Below are 25,830 nucleotides of genomic sequence, written 5' to 3'. Positions count from 1 at the left end.
AAATTACTGAAAGAAAACATTGGGGAGACTCTCAAGGACATGGACTGGGCAAAGATTTCTTAAATAATACCTCACAAGCACAGGCAACCAAAGCAAAAATGGAAAAATAGGGTCACATTAAGTTAAAATCTCCTGCACAGTAAAGGAAACAATCAGCAAAGTGCAGAAGCAACCTGTAAAATGGGAGAAAATATTTACACACTATCCCTCTGACAAGGGATTAATAACCAGAATATATAAGGAGCTCAAAGAACTCTACAGAAAAAATGGAATAATCGGATCAAAAAATGGGCAAAAGATTCAAGTACGCATTTCTGAGAAGACATACAAATGGCAAATAGGCATATGAAAAAGTGCTCAACATAACTGATCATCAGATAAATGCAAATAAAAACTACAGTAAGATATCATCTCATCCCAGTTAAAATGGCTCATACTCAAAAATCATGCAATAACAAATGCTGGCAAGGATGTGGGGAAAAAGGAATCCTTGTATACTGTGGATGGGAATGTAAATTAGTACAATCATTATGGAGAACAGTTTGGAGGTACCTCAAAAAAATAAAAATAAAAATTGAGCTACCATATGATCCAGCAATCTCACTGTTGGGTATATACCCAAAAGAAAGGAAATCAATATATCGAAGAGATAGCTGCACTCCTGTTTGTTGCAACACTGTTAACAATAGCTAAGATTTGGAAGCAACCTAAGTGTCCATCAACAGATAAATGGATAAAGAAAATGTGGTACTTACACACAATGGAGTACTATCGGCCATAAAAAGAAAGAGATCTTGTCATTTGCAACTATATGGATGGAACCGGAGTTCATCATGTTAAGTGAAAGAAGCCAGGCACAGAAAGACAAACTTTGCATGTTCTCACTAATTTGTGGGAGCTAAAAACTAAACCAGTTGATCTCATGGGTATAGAGACTAAAATGATTGTTACCAGCATCTGGAATTGGTAGTGGGGTGATGGGGAAAAGTGGGAATGGTTAATGGGTGTGAAAGAATAGTTAGATAGAATGAATAAGATCTAGTATTTGATACCACAACAGGGTGCCTATAGTAAGCAATAATTTTTGTACATTTAAAAATAACTAGAAGAGTATAATTGAATTGTTTGTAACACAAAGGAAAGATAAATAATTGAGGGGATGGATACCCTTTTACCCTGATGTGATTATTATGCATTGTCTATCTGTATCAAAATATAGCATAACCCATAAATATGTAATCTATTATGTGCCCACAAAGATTAAAAATAAGAAATTAAAAGAAACACATCCTATTTTATGTATGTATATATAATTTTAAATTGTAGTACAACATAAAATTTTCCAACTTTACCATGTTTACGTGTAGTTTATTAGTGTTAATTATACTCCCATTGTCATGTAACAGATGTCCAGAACTTTTTCATCCTATTAAAACTAAAACTTTCTACTCAATAACCAAGAACTCCTAATTCTTTCCTCCCCCAGCCCCTGGCAATCACCATTCTTTTGGTCTCTATAAATTTGACTACTTCAAATACCTCATATAAGTGGAATCATACAATATTTGTCTATTTGTGACTGAATTATTTCACTTAGCATAATGTTCAATCAGATCCTATTTAAAATCTCTTAAAGGTCCTCCTATAGATCTGAGTGAGAATTATGACTTTTTATTGTGGTAAAATACACATATCATAAAATGTACCACTATTGACACTTAAAACATTCACTATGTCATGCAACAATCACCACTATCTACTTCCAGAATGTTTTCATTATCCCAAAAGAAAACCCTATAGTCATTAAGCAGTCCCTCTCCTTTCCTCCTTCACCCTTGTTCCTTGCAACCACTAACCAGTTTTCTGTCTCTATGGATTTACCTGTTCAGGATATTTCACATACGCAAAATCACACAACATGTGGCCTTTGGTGTCTTTGTTTCTTTCACTTAGTGTAATGTATTTGAGGTTAGCATTCCTTTTTAATGCTGAATGCTATTTCATTGTGTGCATATACAACTTTTAAGAAATCCATTCATTGGTTAACAAACATTTGGGTTGTTTCCAATTCTTCATTATAGCAAAGAGTGTTGCTGTGAACATTTCCATACGAGGTTTTGTTTGAACATCCGTTTTCAATTCTTTGGAGTATATGCTGAAATTTATGACATTTTATTAAATCATATTTTTCCTGTATGCCTTGCTAGAAAGTTGTATAACATTCTGCATCTTTTCACCTTCAGGCCAGTTGCCATTATGTCCCCAGTGGGAAATTTTAGCACGTATTTATTAGAAGATGATTCTATAAGCTGCAACTTAGAGCAATATTAAAATTTTCAATATCAACAACACCTTCTAAATAACATTCTAATGTTACCAATTTCATAAAACATCCTCCTATAATACTAACACAGAACCCACAATTCTTATTCCTTAGAATAGGGTATCCTTGAAAATCAGTACAAGACAAGAATACCCTCCCTCACCACTCCTGTTCAACATAGTACTGGAAGTCCTGACCAGGGCAAGAAGGCAAGAGAAAAACAAAGTGTATTCAAATAGGAAGAGAGGAAGTCAAACTGTCTCTTTTTGCAGATGACATAATCCAAACTGTCTCTTTTTGCAGATGACATAATCCCATATCTAGAAAGCCCCATCGTTTCAGCCCAAAAGCTTCTTAAGCTAATAAGCAACTTCAGCAAAGTCTCCAGATACAAAATCAATGTGCAAAAAATCACAGGCATTCCTATGCACCAACAATAGACAAGCAAAGAGCCAAATCATGAATGAACTGCCATTCACAATTGCTACAAAGAAAATAAAAAGCTAGGAATACAGCTAACAAGGGAAGGGAAGGACCTCTTCAAGGAGAACTACAAACCACTGTTCAATGAAATCAGAGAGGAATCAAGCAAATGGAAAAACATTCCATGCTCATGGATAGAAAGAATCAATATTGTGTAAATGGCCATAGTGTCTAAAGTAATTTACAGATTCAATGCTATTCTCATTAAACTACCATTGACATTTATCACAGAATTAGAAAAAACTACTTTAAAATTCATATGGAACCAGAAAGGGGCCCGTAGAGCAAAAACAATCCTATGCAAAAAGAACAAAGCTGGAAACATCATGCTACCCAACTCCAAACTATACTACAAGGCTACAGTAACCAAAAAATCATGATACTGGTACAAAAACAGACATGTAGACCAATGGAACAGAATAGAGATCTCAGAAATAAGACTGCACATCAACAGCCAGGTGATCTTTGACAAACCTGAAAAAAACATGCAATCGGGAAAGAATTCCCTGTTTAATAAATGGTGCTGGCAAAATGGCTAGCCACATGCAGAAAATTGTAACTAGATCCCTTCCTTACACCTTACACATCAATTAGTCTGTTTAGGGTATCTATTTCTTCCTGATTTAAGCTAGGAGGGTTGTATTTTTCCAGAAATTTATCCATTTCTTCTAGGTTTTCTAGTTTATATGTGTAAAGGTGTTCATAGTAGCCTTGAATGATCTTTTGTATTTCAGTGGTGTCAGTTGTAATATCTCCTGTTTCGTTTCTTAGTGAGGTTATTTGAATTTTCTCTCTTCTTTTCTTGGTTAATCTTTCCAATGGTCTATCAATGTTATCTATCTTTTCAAAGGACCAGCTCTGTTTCATTTATCTTTTGTATTGCTTTTTGTTGGTTTGTTTGTTTCAATTTCATTTAGTTCTGCTCTGATCTTGGTTATTTCCATTCTTCTGCTGTGTTAGGGTTTGGTTTGTTCTTGTTTCTCTAGTTCCTTGAGGTGTGACCTTAGAGTGTCAGTTTGTGCTCTTTCAGTCTTTTTGATGTAGGTGTTTAGGGCTATGAACTTTTCTCTTAGCACCGCCTTTGCTATATCCCAGAGGTTTTGATAGGTTATGTCATTACTGTCAATCAGTTTGAATAATTTTTTAATTTCCAACTTGATTTCATTTTTGACCCAATGCTCATTCAGGAGAAAGTTATTCAATTTCCATGTATTTCCATGGTTTTGAAGGTTCCTTTTGGAGATGATTTCAAGTTTTATTGCACTGTGGTCTGAGAGAGTGCTTGATATAATTTCAATTTTCTTAAATTTATTGAGGCTCATTTTATGGCCTATCATGGTCTATCTTGGAGAAAGTTTCATGCACTGTTGAATACATGTGTATTCTGCAGTTTTTGGATGAAATGTTCTGTATATATCTGTTAACTCCATTTGTTCCAAGGTATAGCTTAAATCCATGTTTCTTTGTTGACTTTCTGTCTTGATGACTTCTCTAGTGCTGTCAGTGGAGTGTTGAAGTCTCCCACTATTATTGTGATGCTGTCTATCTCATTTCTTAGGTCTAGTAGTAATTGTTTTATAAATTTGAGAGCTCCAGTGTTAGGTGCATGTATGTTTAGGATTGTGATATTTTCCTGTTGGACAAGGCCTTTTACCCTTATATAATGCCCCTCTTTATCTTCTTTAACTGATGTGGCTTTAAAGTTTGTTTGGTCTGATATAAGAATAGCTACGCCTGCTTGCTTTTGCTGTCCATTTGAATAAAATGCCCTTTTCTACCCCTTTACTTTAAGTTTATGTGAGTCCTTATGTCTTAGGTGAGTCTCCTGAAGGCAGCAGATAGTTGGTTGGTGAGTTCTTATCCACTCTGCAGTTCTGTAACTTTTAAGTGGAACATTTAGGTCATTTACATTTAATGTTAGTATTGAGATGTGAGATACCATTCCATTCATTGGGCTATTTGTTGCCTGTGTACCTAGGTTTTTTTGTTTTTTGTTTTTGCTTTTTAAATTGTAGTTTTGTTTTATAGGTCCTGTGTGATTCAGACTTTAAAGAGGTTCTGTTTTAATGTGTTTCCAGGATTTGTTTCAAGATTTAGAACTCTTTTTTTTAGCAGTTCTTGTAGTGGTGGCTCAGTAGTTGTGAATTCTCTCAGTATTTGTTTGTCTGAAAAAGGCTGTATCTTTCCTTCATATATGATGCTTACATTTGCTGGATACAAAGTTCTTGTCTGATAATTATTTTGTTTGAGGAGGCTGATGATAGGGCCCCAATCCTTTCTGGTTTGTAGGGTTTCTGCTGAAAAATCTGCTGTTAATCTGATAGGTTTTCCTTTATAGTTTACCTGGTGCTTTGTCTCACAGCTCTTAAGATTCTTTCCTTCACCTTAACTTTAGATAACCTGATGACAATATGCCTAGGCAATGATATTTTTGTGATGAATTTCCCAGGTGTTTTTTGTGCTTCTTATATTTGGATGTCAAGTTCTCTAGCAAGGCCAAGGAAGCTTTCCTCGATTATTCCCCCAAATAATTCAAACTTTTAGATTTCCCTTCTTCCTCAGGAACAACAATTATCCTTAGGTTAGGTTCTTTAATACAATCCCTGACGTCTTGGAGGCTTTGTTCATATTTTCTAATTCTTTTTTCTTTGTCTTTGTTGGATTGGGTTAATTCAAAGACAGATTCACAGCAAAACTCTACCAGACATTCAAAGAAGAATTGATTCCAATCCTTTTAACACTATTCCACAAGATTGAGAAAGAAGAAACCCTCCCTAATTCATTCCATGAAGGCAGCATCACTGTAATACCAAAACCAGGAAAGGACATAACCAAAAAAAAAAAAAAAAAAAAAAACAAACTACAGACAGATATCCTTGATGAACAAGGATGCTAAAATCCTTAACCAAATACTAGCTAACTGAATACAACAACATATCAAAAAGATAATCCACCATGATCAAGTGGGTTTCATACCAGGGATGCAGGGATGGTTTAACACACGCAAGTTAATAAATGTGATACACCACATAAAGAGAATTAACAACAAAAATCACATTATTATTTCAATAGATGCAGAAAAAGCATTTGACAAAATCCAGCAACTTTTATGATTTAAACTGTCAGCAAAACTGGCATACAAGGGACATATCTCAATGTATTAAAAGCCATCTATGACAAACCCACAGCCAACATAACATTGAATGGGGAAAAGTTGAAAGCATTCCCTCTGAGAACTGGAGCAAGACAGAGATGCCCACTCTCACCACTCCTCTTCGACATGGTAGTTACTGGATGTCCTAGCCACCGCAATCAGCCTAGAGAAAGAAATAAAGGGCATCCATATCAGGAAAAAGGAAGTCAAAAATGTTACTGTTTGCTGACGATATCAACATTTACCATGAAAACCCTAAGGACTCCTACAGATAGCTCCTAGAACTGATAAAAAAAATTCAGCAAAGATTCCAGATACAAGATTAATGCACACAAATCAGTAGCTCTTCTAGACACCAACAGCAACCAAGTGGAGAATCAAATCAAGAACTCAACACCTTTTACATTAGCTGAAAAAAAAAACAACCAACCAAACAAAAAACCAAAAAACTTAGGAATATACCTATATACCTAACCAAGGAGTTGAAAGACCTCTACAAGGAAAACTACAAAATGCACTGAAAGAAATCATAGACAACATGAATATATGGAAACACATCCCATGCTCATGGATGGGTAGAGTCAATATTGTGAATAAGACCATATTGCCAAAAGCAATCTACAAATTTAATGTAATCCCCACCAAAATACCACCATAATTCCTCACAGAATTAGAAAAAAAACAATTCTAGAATTCATATGGAACCAAAAAAGAGCCTGCATAGCCACAGCAAGACTAAACAAAAAGAACAAATCTGGAGGCATCACACTACCCGATTTCAAACTCTACTATAAGGCCAGATTCTCCCAAACAGCATGGTACTAGTGCAAAAATAGGCACATAGACCAGTGGAATAGAGAATAGCAGAATAGAGAACCCAGAAATAAATCCAAATACTTACAGCCAACTGATCTTTGATAAAGCAAAGAAAAACATAAAGTGGGGAAAGGGCACCCTTTTCTACAAATGGTGCTGGGATAATTGGCTAGCCACATGTAGGAGAATGAAACTGGATTCTTATCTCTCACTTTATACAGAAATCAACTCAAGACGGATTAAAAACTTAAACCTAATACCTGAAACTATAAAAATTCTAGAATATGACATTGGAAAATCTCTTCCAGATATTATCTTAGGCAAGGATTTCATGACCAAGGACCCAAAAGCAAATGCAATAAAAACAAAGATAAATAGCTGGGACCTAATTAAACTAAAGAGCTTTTGCATGACAAAAGGAACAGTCAGCAGAGTAAACAGACAACCCACAGAGTGGGAGAAAATCCTCACAATCTATACATCTGACAAAGGACTAATATCCTGAATCTACAATGAACTCAAATACATCAGTAAGAAAAAACTAAACAATCCCATCCAAATGTGGGCTAAGGACATGAATAGACAATTCTTAAAAGATCATGTACAAATGGCCAATAAACATACGAAAAAATGCTCAACATCACTAATGATCAGGGAGATGCAAATCAAAACCACAGTGCAATACCATCTCACTCCTGCAAGAATGGCCATAATCAAAAAATCAAAAAACAGATGTTGGTGTGAACATGAACAGGGAACACTTCTACACTGCTGGTGGGAATATAAACTAGTGCAGCTGCTGTGGAAAACAGTGTGGAGATTCCTTGAAGAACTAAAAGTAGAACTACCATTTTATCCAGCAATCCCACTACTGGTTATCTACCCAGAGGAAAAGAAGTCATTATTTGAAAAACATACTTGCACATGCATGTTTATAGCAGCACGATTCACAATTGCAAAATCATGGAACCAACCCAAATGCCCATCAATCAATGAGTGAATAAAGAAACTGTGGTGTGTGTGTGTGTGTGTGTGTGTATATATATACACACACACACACGAAAATATATATATGTGAATATATATATTCCATATATACATAGTATTCCATCATATATATATATTCACATATATGTTTTCATATATATGTGAATATATATGAAAAAATATATATATGAATATATATATGAAAAAAATATATGTGAATATATGTATGAAAATATATATGTGAATATATATATGAAAATATATATATGTGAATATATGAAAATATATATATGTGAATATATATGAAAATATATATATGTGAATATATATGAAAATATATGTGAATATATATATGAAAATATATATATGTGAATATATATATGAAAATATATATATGTGAATATATATATGAAAATATATATATGTGAATATATATATGAAAATATATATATGTGAATATATATATGAAAATATATATATGTGAATATATATATGAAAATATATATGTGAATATATATATGAAAATATATATGTGAATATATATGAAAATATATATATGTGAATATATATATGAAAATATATATATGTGAATATATATATGAAAATATATCTATGTGAATATATATATGAAAATATATCTATGTGAATATATATATGAAAATATATCTATGTGAATATATATATGAAAATATATCTATGTGAATATATATATGAAAATATATCTATGTGAATATATATATGAAAATATATCTATGTGAATATATATATGAAAATATATCTATGTGAATATATATATGAAAATATATCTATGTGAATATATATATGAAAATATATCTATGTGAATATATATATGAAAATATATCTATGTGAATATATATATGAAAATATATCTATGTGAATATATATATGAAAATATATCTATGTGAATATATATATGAAAATATATCTATGTGAATATATATATGAAAATATATCTATGTGAATATATATATGAAAATATATCTATGTGAATATATATATGATGGAATACTATGCAGCCATAAAAAGGAATGAATTAACAGCATTTGTAGTGACCTAGATGAGATTGCATACTATTATTCTAAGTGAAGTAACTCAGGAATGGAAAACCAAACATTGTATGTTCTCACTGATGCTTGGGAGCTAAGTTATGAGGATGCAAACACATAACAATGATATGATGGACTTTGGGGACTTAGGGGGAAGAGTGGAAGGGGGGCAAGGGATAAAAGACTACAAATATGGTGCATTGTATACTGATCGGGTGGTGGGTGCCCCTAAATCTCACAAATCACCACTAAGGAACTTACTCATGTAACCAAATATTCCTGTTAATTTTTTTAACTTATGAAATAAAAATAACTCTGGATGGTTTAAAGACTTAAATATAAAACCCATAACTATAAGAACCCTAGATGATAATCTAGGAAATACCATTCAGGACATGGGCATGGGCAAAAATTTCATGACAAAAACACCAAAGGAATTGCAACAAAAGAAAAAGTTGACAAATGGGATCTAATTAAACTAAAGAGCTTCTGCACAGCAAAAGGAAATATCATTAGAGTGAACAGACAACGTACAGAATGGGAGAAAATTTTTGCAATCTATCCATCTGGCAGAGGTCTCATATGCAGTCTACAAGAAACTTAAACAAATGTATAAGAAAAAAACAAACAACTCCATTAAGAACTGGGCAAAGAACATGTACAGACACTTCTCAAAGAAGACATTTATGTGGCCAGCAAATATATGAAAAAAGCTCAACATCACTGATCATTAGAGAAATGCAAATCAAAACCACAATGAGATATCAGCTCACACCGGTCAGAATGGCAATTATTAAAAAATCAAGATAAAACAGAAGCTAGTGTGGCTGTGGAGAAATTGGAATGCCTTTACACTCTTGGTGGGAATGTAAATTAGTTCAAACATTGTAAAAAACAGTGTGGCAATTCCTCAAAGACCTAGAACCAGAAATACCATTTGACCCAGCAATCCCATTACTAGGTATACACCCAAAGAAATATAAATCATTCTATTATAAAGATACATGCACACATATGTTCATTGCAGCACTATTCACAATAGCAAAGACATGAAATCAACCCCAATTTCCATCAATAATAGCCTGGATAAATAAAATGTGGTACCTATATACCATGAAACACTATGCAGTCATAAAAAGGAATGAGATCATGTCCTTTGCAGGCACATGGATGGAGCTGGAAGCCATTATCCTCAACAAACTAATTCAGGAACAGAAATCCAAACATTGCATGTTCTCACTTATAAGTGGGAGCTGAACAATGAGAACACATGGACATGTCGGGGGAAAGAATACACACTGGGGTCTGTTGGGGGATGCCAGGGGAGGGAGAGCATCAGGATAAATGGGTAATGCATGTGAGGCTTAATACCAAGGTAATGGGTTGATAGGTGCAGCAAACCACAATGGCACATGTTTACCTATGTAACAAACCTACACATCCTGCACATGTACCCTGGAACATTAAATTAAATTGAATTAAATTTTTAAAAAGGAATAGGGTATTCTATTTTATTTAAGAAGATCATATGTGAATGCTTAGTCTCTCAAACTAGAACCTTATCAAGTCCTTCCAGGGCCATAACTAACTCTCTTATTTCTCATATGTCCTTAGACACACATAGACTAATGTCTAGTACAAAATATTGTTTAAGAACATGAATTTCAATCCTAGCTTCATCACTTATCAGCTCTATGACCATGGACAACTTTATTAGTTAACTCATCTGTGTCTCTTTATGAATTCATAAATTGTGAGCTAATAGTAACATTTACCACATTAGGATTTTGTGAGGATAAGTGATTTAATGCATATGTAAGGCACTTAAGATAATGCCTTATTCTAAGTCATAATTAGCTATTATTATAGCTATTGGATGTTATTAACTTTATTAGTCAATATAGCAAATATTAGCTATTATAATATTTTCCATTAGTAGTGGTAGTTGGGGTCTGGTGAAACTAAGTTCAAATTGTAGATCTGGAGGACACAAATAAATGGAATGATATCCTGTGCTCATGGATTGGGGGAATTAACATTGTTAAAATGTCCATACTAGGCACAGCAATATATAGATTCAATGCAATCACTATCAAAATCTCAATGCTATCCTTCACAAAAATGGAAAAGAAATCCCTGAAATTCGTATAGAAACAAAATACCCCCAAATATCCAAAACAATTCTGTGAAAGAAAAACAAATTTGGAGGTATCACAGTTCTTAATTGAAAATTACATTACAAAGCTATAGTAATAAAACAGTGTGGCACTGGCATAAATACAGTCATATAGATGAGTGGATTAGGATAGAGAGCCCAGAAATAAATCCAAACATATATGGTCACCTAATTTTTGGCAAGAGCACCAGGAAGACACATGGGGAAAGGACTATCTCTTCAATAAGTGGTGGGTAAACTGGACTTACACATGCAAAAGAATGAAGTTGGACCCTTATCTTACACCAAACACAAAACTTAAGTAAAAATGAATAAAGACCTAAATTTAAGACTAGAAACTTTAAAACTTCTAGAAGATAACAAGGTAACATAAGGATAAAGCTCTTCTACAGAATATATATATACATATGTAAATAAAATAAAATAGCAACCTATCGTTTGGAAAAAAATTTGCAAACCATATGTCTGATAAGGGGTTACTATTCAAAATATATTAAGAATTCATACACCTAAATAGTAGAAAAACAAATAATATAATCATAAAAATAAGCATATGATCTAAATAGACATTTCTTCAATGAAGACATACAAATGATCAATGGGTACATAAAAACATGCTCAACATCATTAATCATCAAGAAAACGCAAATCTAAGTCACTATGAGATATCATCTCACATCCGTTAGGATGACTATTATCAACAAGTTAAAAGGTAACAAATAGTGGCGAGGGTGTTGAGGAAAGTGAACTCTTGTACGCTGTTGGTGGAAATGTAGATTGGTACAATTGTTATGGCAAAAAGTAGAGAGGCTTCTAAGGAAATTAAAAATAGATCTACCATGTGGTTCAGCATTTCCTCTTCTAGACATACTGTATTAGTCCCTTCTCATGCTGCTATAAAGAACTGCCCAAGACTGGGTAATTTATAAAGGAAGGAAATTTAATTGACTCACAGTTCCGTAGGACTGGGGAGGCCTCAGGAAACTTACAATCATGGCAGAAGGGGGAGCAAACACATCCTTCTTCACTTGGTGACAGGAAGGAGAAGTGCAGAGTGAAGAGGGAAAAGCACCTTATAAAACCATCAGATCTCATTAGAACTCACTCACTATCATGAGAACAGCATGATGAAACTTCCCCCATGATCTAAACACCTTCCAAGAAGTCCATTCCCCAAAACATGGGGATTACAATTTGGATTAAAATTCAAGATGAAATTTGGGTGGGGACACAGTGCCAGAGTAAGTCATTCCACCCCTGACCCCTCCCAAATCTCATCTTTGTTACATTTCAAAACACAATTATACCTTCCCAACAGTCCCCAAAAGTCTTAACTCATTTCAGGCTAAACCCAGAAGTCCAAGACCAAAGTTTTATCTGTGAGAAGGCAAGTCTTTTCTGCCTAGGATCCTGTAAAATCAAAAGCAAGTTAGTTACTTCCAAGACACAATGAGGGTACAGGCATTGGGTGAATGCTCCAATTTTAAAAGGGAGAAATTGGCTCAAGGTCTGCAGCCTTTACAGGAAGCATAGTGGCATCTGCTTCTGGGGAGGCCTCAGGAAGCTTCCAATCATGGCAGAAGTCAAAGGGGGAGCAGGCACATCACATGGCGAGAATGGGAGCAAGAGAGAGAGAATGGAGGCAGGGAGGTGCCACATACTTTTAAATGAGATCTTGTCATTTACACACACAAGAATGAGATCTTGTCATTTGCCATAATATGGATGAACTTGGAGGAAATTATGCTAAGTGAAATAAGCTAAATACAGAAAGAAAAATAATTCGTGATTCACTTACATGTGGAATATTAAAGAACAATCAAACACACTGTGGCACTTCATATCTGTAGTTTCCACATCCACAAATTCAACGAATCGTAGTTTTAAAATATTTGGACAAAACAGAAAATACACAGTAAAAAATACTAAAAAGTACTACAAATAATAAACAATACAGCATAACAACGAGTTACATAGTGTTTACATTGTATTATATATCATAAGTAATCTTGAGATGATTTAAAGTGTACAGGAGGCTGTGCATAGGTTATATGCAAATACTACACCATTTTATATAAGAAATTTGAGCATTGGTCGATTTTGTTATCCACAGGGGTCCTGGAACAAATCCCCCACAGATACTGAGGGACAACTCTATACAGAGATAGGGAACAAAACAGTGGTTACTAGGGTAGGGTTGAAGAGGAAATGGAGAGGTGTGGACCAGAGGAAACAACGTAGGAGATATATAGAATGAACAAGTCTGGAGATCTATTGTACATCATGAAGACTACAGGTAAAAAAAAATTGCACTGTATTTAAGAATTACGTAAAATGAATAGATTTTAGTTGCTCTTGCCAAAGAAACTCCCACAAAATAATGGGTAACTATGTGAGATGATGGATAGGTTAATTTGTTTCACTATAGTAAGCTTTTAACTATCTATATGTATTTCAAAACATTGTGTTGTATACCTTAAATGTACGTAGTGAAATTTATTCTTTTAAAATCCTGAATCTGTCAATTACTAACACTTTCTGTGGCTCCCACTTCCATTCTGTGTCATTGTGAACTTGCTGCTTAAAAATACACATGCACATACATGTACACACATGTGCAGTCTCCTGTGTTATATCTCTGTGTCAGAGACTTGCTAATTTTCCACCATCATCCATGTTTTTCCCTTTGGTATTCTACATTGCAGTTAGGTAGGGGCATGTAACTACATACTGGCCTTTGGGATGTGGGTGGAAGGGATGTGCATGATTTCCAGGTTGGGCTCATAAAATCTCCCCTGAGGTCCTCTTTGCATTGGTCTCCAGTTTGGATGCAGAAAGTGGAGTAAAAAATACCAAGACCCTAGAAAATGATTGGAGGAGATTGGACACCAGAGTTACTATGTGGGAGGTTGCTTGCTGACCACCTGATTGGACTATGATGTGAATGAGGAATAAACATTTTACTATGTTAAATCCCTAAAATGTTGAGGTTGTTTGTAATAGCAATTAAAATTTTAGACTAATATAATAATCCTCTAATTTGCATGATCAGTGCTCAATTAGTGCGCACATGCCATGGATTTCCTAAATGCGAGAGCTATAGCTACAGGGTCAAACATACTTTATTTAGAAACCAAGCCATTTTCAGGCCTGGCTCTTATGCTGACCAAGGGTGGCTGCATGTATTCCCTCTCTACCAGCTGCTCTCCCTTGCAGAGCTGGCTGACCTGCCCCAGCCTCGCCATAAAAATGGTCTACTCTGCCATCATTTCCTTGGGAATTAATTTGCCCTTTGTTTTGGCTTACTGGCTGCCTCTATCTCAGGGAAATCTCTTCAATGGCCTAATTTGGCCTGGAATGGGCTCCAGATCCACCATTTTGAGCCTAGTGATAAGCCAAGCCTAGGGGAGCACTATCAGTCCAGCAGTCTCCACCCACAATATGGCTTTGACACACATACCTACACATCTATTTGTGTGCCTGTTGCTAAAATATAATCACCTAAAGATTCCAGTAGAAGTAGTTCCTAGACTGGCTGCTCCACCTCTCCCAGCTCATATTAGTAGTCTAAGGGAATGGGCTCCCATTCACTTTAATTTGAATGAGAGAAGCTAGGGACTGGGAAGAGGAAAGGAAATACGGAGAATGGAGATGTTCTGCTGCTAAAAAGTGTGGAGAGAGAGAAAGAGAGAGATGGACGTACGCCAGGGGATAGAAAACCCAAGACAGAGAGGTCTGGGTGATGCCATGCTAAAGGAGATGGGAACAAGATTTTTTTTAAAAAAAAAAGAAAGAAGGAAAATAGAAAACTGTTCCCCATAGTGTCTCTACAGTTCCCTGTCTTCCTTTTCTCTCTCTTTTAAAAGATTCCTGTTCCCATCCCTTGTAGCATAGCATCCCCCATACTTTCCTATCTTGTGTTTTCTATCCCCTGATATATCTCCACTTCTCTGTCTCTCTGTCTCTCTGTCTCTCTCTCTCTCTCACACACACACACACCCACATATGCACACAGTTAGCATTTTTTTTTCAGTAGCAGATCTAAAAATTAAAAAAATCGAACCCATGGACATAGAGAGTAGAAGAATGTTTACCAGAGATTGGGAAGGGTAGTAGGGGGCTGGAGAGGAGATGAGAATGATTAATATGTACAAAAAATAGTTAGAATGAATGACTAAGACCTAGTATTTGATAGCACATCAGGGTGACTTTAGTCAATAATAATTTAATTGTAAATTTTTAAATAATTAAAAGCATAAAATTGGATTGTTTCTAACACAAAAGATAATTCCTCAATGTCTCCTTTGTTTCTCCACAAGGAAACAGATAATTATGATTTTTTAAAGATAAGCCAAGAGTGCAAAGAAGGGGAAAAGAAAGGTGGAGGTGGGATACCATAGAAAGTCACATTACTATCCACCCTTCCTGGACCTTGTCTTAATGATGGTGGGAGGAAAGAGGAAGTATGTGCTAATACAACCAGCCTGGGAGAACCCACTCCTGCTCCTCCGCCTTGCCCCATACCTGAAGCCTCTTGGAGTTAATGCCAATTCCTAAAGGCACAATGCCCTCCCGAGAACATGAAACCCAGATGAGCCTCTGATACTACTACTCTTGGGGTGACTGTGTAGAACAAGTAGAGTTGGTACAGAGTTGTTAGGGGCCAAGGGTGAGTGAGGAGCATTGTAAATTAAATAACTATCTTCTAAGTCTTTCCAATTCTCCAATCTTTTCTGTCTCTTTTCCTATCCCTTTCTCCCTTTCTTTCTTGTCACTCTCTTTTTACATCTGGTGTACACAGTTGGAATATTTATACTCCTGGGTTCATAATACACTATTATCTCTGGCTCCTAAATGGCCTTGTTTATGTATTTATAAACCCAATATGATAAACACACCTGTTAATCTACCACTCAATGAACAAAGTACATTACCAACAAACTTAGATCTGTTTTATCCTAATCTGTCTTATCCCTTTATGCACTTCCTTGCTGCAAGAGGTAACTATTTTGTAGTCTTTGTTTATTGTTCTCATGATTTACTTTCCACCTTTTCACCTTCACACACACACACACACACACACACACACACACACACACACACATCTATATCTATCTGCACCAGCAGTTTGGCCATTCAACTATTTACCTAGCTGTATGACTCTGAGTCTTAGTTTCCTCTTCCATATAATCACAATAATAACAATACCTACCTCAGAGAGTTGTGAAGATTCAGTGCCTTCATGAATATAAAGTACCTAGAGAAGCACTCGGCATATGATTAAGAGTAGTAGTAGTAATAATACCCTGCTATTCCCTGAATTGTCCTTTTCTTCCTTTGCTAGGTCATGTGCCACCTCCTCCAGGAAGACCAACTTGATTTCCCCAATTTAAACCAATTCTTAATTTTTCTACATTCCCAGGGTACCTATTCACACCTTCATTCTGGCCCAGAAGTCTAATCCCGCTCATTGCCTATTTTGTAAATAAAGTTCTATTGGCTCATTTATGTGTTGTCTATGTCTAATTTCACACCACAATACCAGGGTTGAGTAGCTGTGACAGAGACCATACATCCAGCAAAGCCTATATCATTTACTATGTGGGTAATTACACAAAAAAGTGTGTTGATCCCTGCCTTAGAAAATAATGTCTCTAAGTATAGGGGCCATGTCTTATGCATCACTATAGTCCCCCACATGCCTAGCACAGTGTTTTGCCTACAGTTGGTTAATAAAAAATGCTCAAAGAATAGATATAAGTGAGGTGGAAGGTCTTGTTTGTCAAATTCGAAGCTGAAGTTTTATTTTTCCGACAGTGTTGACATCAGCCAGTGTTTCAAAGTATGTGGATTCCAATCTCCTTGTTGGTGGGAGAAGATGACTTGGAGAGGGCACTGGAAACATGATGTCAGAAAGGCTAGCTTGCTTTGCTCCCTGCACTGGCTTCCTCATCACTGCCATCTGGCAGTCTTTGATTTTAGAATCTCTAGTTGGCCTCCAACTCTTCCCAGTTCCTCCAGTTTGAGAAACAGTTGAACTGGTTGACCTTTGGAGATCTCACCCAGATTTTACACACATATTGGATCTTACTTTCCCTCTGTGTTGTGGTTCAATTATTTCTGTCACAGTGGTTACAACGAGAGGATTCAGACTCAGGGAAACCTGAGTGTGATTCTTGACTGTGTGAACCCAGTCCTATTGCTTACTGGCTCTGAGCCTCTGTTTCTGGATCTACAAATTGGACATAATAGTACATATCTCATAGGGTTCTTAGAGGGTGTAAATGAGATAATGCCTGTACAACACTAAGCACAGTCCTGGGCAAATAGTAAGCACTTGTTAAAGGTAGCTATTGTCATCTTCATCATAGCTATCATCATCACCAGAGGACACATCTTTCCTGCCATGTTTAAGCCACTTGAACACAGGGGCTGTGTCTCAGCCATTTCTGCATTCCCACCATGCCTGGTACATAGTCAGCTCTCAATGTGCATTAATTGCTTTAATTTTAACCTCTCACCCCAAAACTGAAGCTCATGGCAGGGACACAGATGTCAAGCTCTGCCTTACCTCACACTCTCCACTGCCTGCATCTCAAGGCATCTGGGTGTTAATCAATGCCATATATCAAAAATGGCATGACATATGTGGTAAGTATACCAGCCTTGGGGTGATTCCAAATTAATCTGTCTACATTCTCCAAATGAATAGTAGCTCTATTAAAATTCTCACCTGTGACAAATACATAGTGCATTTCTTTCTTTCCTGAAGAAAGAAATTGCCACTGGGGTGGTATTTCAAAATGCTTGTTTCAACAAGTCTAAATTGCTAAGAGATTGTGCTTAGATTCAAATCTAAAGGACTAGAAAGTCTAAAGGCCAGAATTTCAGTCTTTTATAGGCACAGAGAATAAAAAGGGCATTCAAAAGCTGGCAACCATTTTTCCTGATTCACCACTGAATTGGGCTGAGAAACGGATACGTTAGCCTGGGAATAATGTACTGTGTTTTAGAAATCTCATTGCTTATATTAATAAAACGCCACTGTACAGAGGCTCCCAGCATGTCTGGACTTGGCTATTTCCATTGATTTATTTAACACTCTCCTCAGGAGGATAAATGGGATAGACAGCCAGTGAAAGATGGCTGTGGGGGCAGCATCCAAACCCTTGTCAATTCGGCAGCAATCAGCACAAAATCTGGGATCCTAATTAAAGGTCAAGCCTCTAGGTACTCAAAGCCAACAGCAAAACCCAGGAAGGGGGGAGTTTGCTTTCCTCAACTCTTGTCTCCTCTTTCTGTATGCTTTGTCTGACCAACACCCCAATCCCACATGAGGTGATACATTTCTTAATTTTCTTTTGCTTTAAAAAATTATTGAAGTAAAATTAACATGATATAAAAATAAGCTTTGAGAAACAGCTTTATTAATGTATAATTGATATACAAAAACTGCACATATTTAATGTATACAATTTGATGAGTTTGGATATAGGCATGTAACTGTGAAATCATCACTACAATTATGGTAATAGACATATTCATAACCTCTAAAAGTTTCCTATGTCCCTTTTTTGTGGTAAGAACACTTGATATAAGATCCGTTTTCTTAAGAAATGTTTGCATGCACATTCTAGTCATCCACACTTAAATAAATGATATAGCTCAATGTGGGCCTTTACCAGGGGCATTTGCATTTACCTAGAGGTCACTGGATTCAATGTAAAGGAATGACATGCTAACTAGAATTTCGGGAGTGGAGAAAGGAATTCTGGGGGACAAGGTTCTTCCTTGGCCACCATCTCATTTTCTCTTGTTACAAAACATAGTGAGATGCTTTAATGGATATCAGTGTTTTTAAGTAGACAGCAATTAAACAAAACTAAGATGAACTTTAGGAGAAGCCAAGAAGAATCTTGACATATGCTGATATTTCTAGGGGCTACTGTTTAGTTTCCTAACTTCATGTATCAAAAAGGTCTGTGAATGAAAATGGTATTATAGAATTACGGTGAAAGAAAGCCACTGGATGAAGCTGAAAACATACTTTTGCTGGAGGTTTCCTTGAGAACAAATATCCACTGGATGGGTTGTAAATAAGATTGGCTTCATGGGCATGCAACCAGTGCAGTCTCACTTGGCACCACATTCAGAAGAGTCCCATGTTTGATGTTTAATGCTTTGCAGTTGCTGTCCTGAAATTCTTAATTTTACTTCTGAGCTTGTGTTTTCTAAAATAAGCCTGATGGCACAATGAAGAATGTGCTGGTGGGCTACAGCCGTGGCTTACATGTGCTCTCATCTCCTGCCACCTCTCTACCTCCCTGGAAAGGGTTCCTCTGCTTTCTAGTGCCCCAGGCCCCACCTGGCCTTTCCTTCCCCACCCCTGCTTAATGACTACTGTCTTTCTCCATCCCCAATGGAGGCCTGGCACAGACATGCCTAGAGTCAGAGACGGGGCATGTGTTCAGCAGTGTCCTAGACAAGGGCATGCCACTCCAATGTGGCAGCTTCATGGCACATTTGGCAGGTGATTTGGTGGGAGTAAACCTCCTACCTTCCTCAATCCAGGTACGAAGTATGTCCCACTATGGAAGTTTGCAATCCCTTGGGATTACCCATTCACTGTGGGTTGGGATGGCAGGATTGTGGGAAGAGAAGTTAGACTTTTCTGTCCCCAGATATGGCACAGCATGTCAGCCTGGTGGCTGGTGGGAGGAGAAAACTCATGGGACTGGGTCCCTAAGCACTGTGAGAAGGTTTCCATTCACCTGGCATTTATTCCCATGCCCAAGAAAGCATGACATTAAATAGAATAGAAAAAAATACCATGACAGTGGACTTCAGTTCTGGATAAAGATGGAATAGATGCATTTTTCCCTATTCTTCCCAATAAGGTCAGCTAACAATCTTGTATATTATATTTTTAATTTTTTTACGACTCTGAAAGGTGAAAGAAGACTGCAGACCAATTAGGGATCTCAGGACCTGAGGAACTATGTGGCAGTTAGTTCCCTGGGTTTCCTTTTTGCCTTATATATCCTGGACTGGCTGCTAGAGAAAATGCCAACTCAGTAACAATAACCCCAAAACACCAATGGGCGCAGACACAAAAAGTCCGAACAAAAAACCCTACTCTCTCTAGCCAAAGGACTAGAAAAGAAGCAGCCTAGCAAGACAGAAAACTTTTAGACAATTAATGCTCTACTCCAGCCACACACCATAGAACAAAACTGTGGTCCCATCCTCCCATGCCAGCAAAGGTGAAATGGGCAGTGTGTCCTCCAACCTCACCAGATACCTAATTGCCCACCTGCTGGGATGGTGTCGGAGAGGGCCAAATAAGGTAATGAACCTCCGCGGGAAGCCGGGACTTGCACTTCAAACCAATGATAATAAGACAGTCCTCCTCCCTTCCCAGTGAGGTGGTGTCAGAGACAGCCAAGTGGCAAGCCAGGAATTTCACTACTGCTCAGTGGTTATGAAGTTTCTCCCTCACCTCTCAGTATCAGTGAAGACCATATAGGAAGAGTACAAGGCACTCCTCCTCTTCTCAACCAGGGTAGTAGCAGTGGAAGTTCAGTGGGAAGCCTAAACTCCCACTCATGCCCAGCAGTAATGAGGCACTCTTCTCCCACAAGGTATCAGAGGAGCAAAGGGGAAACCTGGACTTTTACCCCCATTGTACAGTAACATAAAAGCACCCCTCTTCTCTACTGTTGCAGCATCAGAGGAGGCCTGCTAAAACAGAAGGCTTAAATAGACCCAGGGTTGCCTAATGTAATACCCCAAATGTCCAGAATATAGTAAAAAAAAGAATCACCTCTTATGCCAAGAAACTGGAAAATCTCAAATTCAATAAGAAGACGGATCAACAATACCAAGTTGATAGATGTGTAAGAATTATCTGACAAGAATTTTAAAATAGCCATAATAAAAATGCATTAATAAGCAATTATAAATATAAAAATGAAAAAATAGAAATAGTGAAGGAAGCCTAAGCAAAGAAATAGAAAATGTAAAGGATAATCAGATGGAAAATTTTGAATTAAAAAATATAATAACCCAAATATTTTTAAAAAACTCAATGGATGGGCTCAATAGCACAACGGAAGGGACAGAGGAAATAATCAAAGAACTGGAAGATAGAACAATAGCAATTAACCAACCTGAACAACAGAGAGAAAACAGAATTTAAAAACTGAACAGAGCCTCAGGGACTTGTGAGACTATAGCAAAAGATCTAATATCCATGTTACTGGAGTCTCAGAGAATGGAAAGAGGCAGAACTGAAAATATACTCAAGGAAATAATGACTGAAACTTTCTAAATTTGGCAAGAATATTACAGTACATATTCAAGAAGTTTAGCAATCCCAAACAGGATAAACCCAAAGGGATTCACTCCAAGAGACACCGTAGTCAAACTTTCGAAAATGAAAGGCAGAAAAAATATTGAAATCAGTAAGAGACAAACAACAGTTTACCTAGAGTGGGGAAAAAATCAAATGACAGCAGATTTTTCATCAGAAATCATGGTGCCAGAGGGAAGTGGCATAAGACTTATTGACTAATGATAATAAGCTATCAACCATAAGTCCCATATCCAGCAAAATTATCTTTCGGGAATGAAAGGGAAATCAAAATTCTTAGATGAAGACAAACAAAGAAAACTTGTTGTTAATAGACCCACCATAATAGAACTTTTCTGTTTCAAGAAGTTATTGAAACAGAGAGAAAATGATAAAAGAACATCTTGGAATGTCAGGAAGGAAAATAATATTGCATTGGATAGTAAAATAATTATTAATTCTACAATAATAGTAAAGAAAGAGAGAAGAAGAGAGGAAGCCCTTCTTCTTTATGGAAGAATGTCAGCTAATAAATGTAGAAAGAATGGTAGAATTAGTAAGTTACCATTTTACATCACCCCAGTGTAATAGCAAGTATAAGCATAGACCATTACTGGAGGTTAAAGCCATTGGGTAAAGAGTTGTTAGGATAGATAGTCAAAAGGTCTCAGGGTATCACCCCACGTTTAATTTTAACTGTCAAAGAAAAAGGATACATTTACAATGTAGAGATCTGATAGATTCATTACTTAACCATGGGATCAAACCCAGAATCAGCAATATAGGGACAAACGAACAATCTGGGCATTACCTATGTAGTGGCCTTTTTCAAAACATTTAACTTGAATATAATCATGAAGAAACTATCAGAAAATTCCAGAATGTGGAATATTATACATTATGGAATAGACCTGAGCTTTTGGAAACTATCAATGTCATGAAAATCAAACTAGCAACAAAAATAGCAGGAGACTAATCAAGATTAAAAGAAACTAAAGAGACTTCACAACCCAAATGCTGTAGGTGGACTTCAACTGAATCCTGAATCATAAACAAAATTATTAAAGACAATTTTAGGAGAAATGGAAAAATAAAATATGAAGTGAATAGCAGATGATACTGTTGTATTAATGTTAAGTTTCCCAAGTGTCATGTGGAAAAATCCCTTATGTTTAGAGGTGCCTGTTGAAATATTTAGAGTTGAAGTGCCATGATATTTGCAATTTTCAGAGAAAGAGAGAGAGGGAGAGAGAGAGAGAATGGTAGAGACAGAGAAAGCAAAAAAAAAATCTTGCAAAATATTAAAAATTGGTGAATCTAGCTAAAGGGTTGTAGTGGGTTGAGGAGTGTCCCCTGCCTCAATGCCCCCCAAAAGCTATTTCCAAGTCCTAATTCCTGGTATCTGTGAATGTGAACTTATTTGGACAGTACAGTCTTTGTACATATATTTAAATTAAGGATTTCAAGATGATATTATACTGGATTTAGGGTGGCTAAATCCAATGACCTGTGTCCTTAGAATTAGAGGACACAGAGGCACAAAGAATAAGGCCATGTAGAGACAGAAGCAGAGATTAGAGTTTTACTGCCATAATCCAAGGAATGCCAGGAGTCATCAGAAGCTGGAAGAGGAAAAGAAAGATACTTCTTTCTTATAGGGAGCTTGGCTCTACCACCACTTTAATCTCAGACTTACAGCCTCCAGAACAGTGAAAAAATAAATTTCTGTTCTTGTAAGCCGTCAAATTTGTAGTAATTTGTTGCAACAGCCACAGGAAACTAATACAAATGTATACCAGCTTTACACCACACTTTCTTTCAGCGTTTCTGTAGGTTTGAATTTTTTTTAATGGAAAAAAAATCTCTTACTATGATAGGATAAGAGTGAGACTACATGAGAAACAAATTATGTAGTACCTTTAATGATACTTTTCTCCCCCTGCTTTTTAAACTAGAGGCTCCATATCTTCACTTTGTCTTTGTTCCCACAAATTGTACAACCAGCTAAAATGTTGAAGGAGTTGTGGCATTAGGATAGATTTCTTTAAACCTCTTCTTTCTGTGGTCAGTATTGGTTAATGCAGGCTTGAATATGGGAGGACAAGAGACCCCTACAGGAGAGCCAAGGGCTGCATAGCCTGGGAACTGAGCAAAGTCTCACAGGGGACCTTGATGACCTTGAAAGTTTAGAAACAAAACCAGTTATTTCCTTGCATTGTTTGCTTGGTTTCCTTCTTGTCTTCTCAATCATATTGTAAGATTTTCAAGTCTCAAGACCTTGCGTTTCACTTCCTTGCATCCCTTATATTTTGTGGCATAGTGCTAGGCCCAGGGTTAGCTAAGTGTTCAAAGATTATTTGAATTGGGATTGTCATGGGCTTAAAGGAGTGCAGGAAACATGGGTGACATCAGAAGAAATTTAAGAATCTTCAACCTAGTCCTTCCTAGGTGCTAAAATGAAGCAAAAGTACATCTCTGAAATTGAGATTCATGTCTTTTGGGGTAAAGGGAGAGAAGCAGAAATGCATCCCTGGTTGAGAAAGGGAGAGACATTTATATGTTCATATTGACTTCTATCCATATGTAGTCTCCAAGCAAGACCATGTCTACAATAAGTCCCAAGAGATAAAAGAAGAATCCATGTAATGGGATTGAGAGTTTGACAAGAATAACCTATTCTGAGTATCAAGTTAAACATCATTTCTTATCCAAAGATATCTGTGTTATTATTTCCATCATATGTTATATGGTGTGGGACCATGTATATTTTGACAGAACCTCTGCATATATCTTTAAAATGTCTGTAGAACTTTTGTATGCCTTTTATTAATTTTTTAATATAACAAACACATGGTGCTTATTGTGTGCCAGGCACTATTTTAAGTTTGCATAAATATTAATTCATTTAGTCTTCATAACAGCTCTATACAGAATAGGAAACTGAGGAACAGACAGGTTAAGGACATGGCAAATGGTTATGTGGTGAGAGGTAGAGCCAGCATTTGAACGAAGGCAGTCTGACTGCAGAGTTCCCCACTCTTAACCACTATATCTTGCTATCTTGCCATGTACTTGGCAAAGGTTCAGGTGTTGATCATGAGAAAGATCCTGGGCCACAACTTGCCCCACAAACCCTATGCAGCCATCTTACATTTGTTTATTAAGTAATGACAGGACTTTGGAGCAGAAGCCTGTAATCCTTTTGGAGGGTGATTGGCCTACACAGGGTCAGCTTGTATCCCCAGTGGGCCAAACAAAAACTCATGAATCCAGAAGACTCTGAAAAGCTTCTCCTGGCAGTAAAGCTGAGAATTTCTGTATTAAAGGATTAAAAGTGGGGCAGAGTGCATAATACTGACAGTTTTTGCCTAATACCACTACTACAATGTGGGAACTTTGTTGCTGTTACTAGGCATCCAACAACTTTTTGCTGTCACTACTCAAGTTGCTACAAGCAATTCGGCTAAAAATATTGTAGTTTTGATAGCGAAAATCAATGTATCAGACTCTTTGGTTGCAAAAGAGAGAAAACCCTACAAAGATTCCTTTTATAAAAAAATTTTCATTAGCACACATGGCTAAACACCTTCAGGTGCACCTGGATTCAGTGATTCACGAAACCATCATCAGGATTTGATTTCTTTCTCCCTACCCATCAGTTCTGTTTTCTCAGGATGTCTCCACTCTAATCAAATGGGGTCTCCTCTCCTAATCGAAAGATGACTGTCATCAGCAATCAGAGCTACTCCTATATCCCATTCCAATAAATAAAAAATCAGAGCTCTCTCCCAAAAAGTCATAAAATTCATTTCACTCTTGGAATAGTCGCAGTGGCCAGGCAAAACCCATATGATGATTTATTTACGCCTGGGTACCAGGTCTGGAGGTGGAATGTCACCCAGGAAGGTGGACTAAAGTGGGAAAAAAGTTAGATTTCCACATGAAAATTAGAAACCATTGCCAAAAGTAGAATGCTTGGTGAGGAAGCAAACAGCAAATGTCTCCCACAACCATACCTGGCCAATCTATTAGAGTTGTTTGATGCAGAAAGTATGGGTATTGATAAATAGCGCCAGAGAAACATTTATCTAATCTATGAAAAATGTTCTGGATAAGTCTCTAAACCAAGACTATTTGATCCCATCAATTCATCATATAGATAGAACTAATTTAGAAGCAGGAAACAAAGACTAGGGACAAATGGGCCATTTGAAACAGGAAATCTAGACAGTCAGATGTCCCAGGTTTGATTTAATACTTTAATATATTATAGATTCCAGGTCAGGAAAGTTGTAAAGAACCAGATAGCAAATTTTTTGGCTTTGTGGGCATATAATGTCATAGTATGAAAGCAGCTATAGACAATATATAAACAAATGGGTGTGGCTGTGTTGCTATAAAATTTTATTTATAAAAATAGGCAGTAGGCTAGATTTTGCCCATAGATGATAGTTTGTTGACTCCTGTTGTAGA

Source organism: Pan troglodytes, chromosome X (assembly GCF_028858775.2).
Source record: "Pan troglodytes isolate AG18354 chromosome X, NHGRI_mPanTro3-v2.0_pri, whole genome shotgun sequence".
Classification (NCBI taxonomy): Eukaryota; Metazoa; Chordata; class Mammalia; order Primates; family Hominidae; genus Pan; species Pan troglodytes.
Note: the sequence above shows the minus strand (reverse complement) of the source record.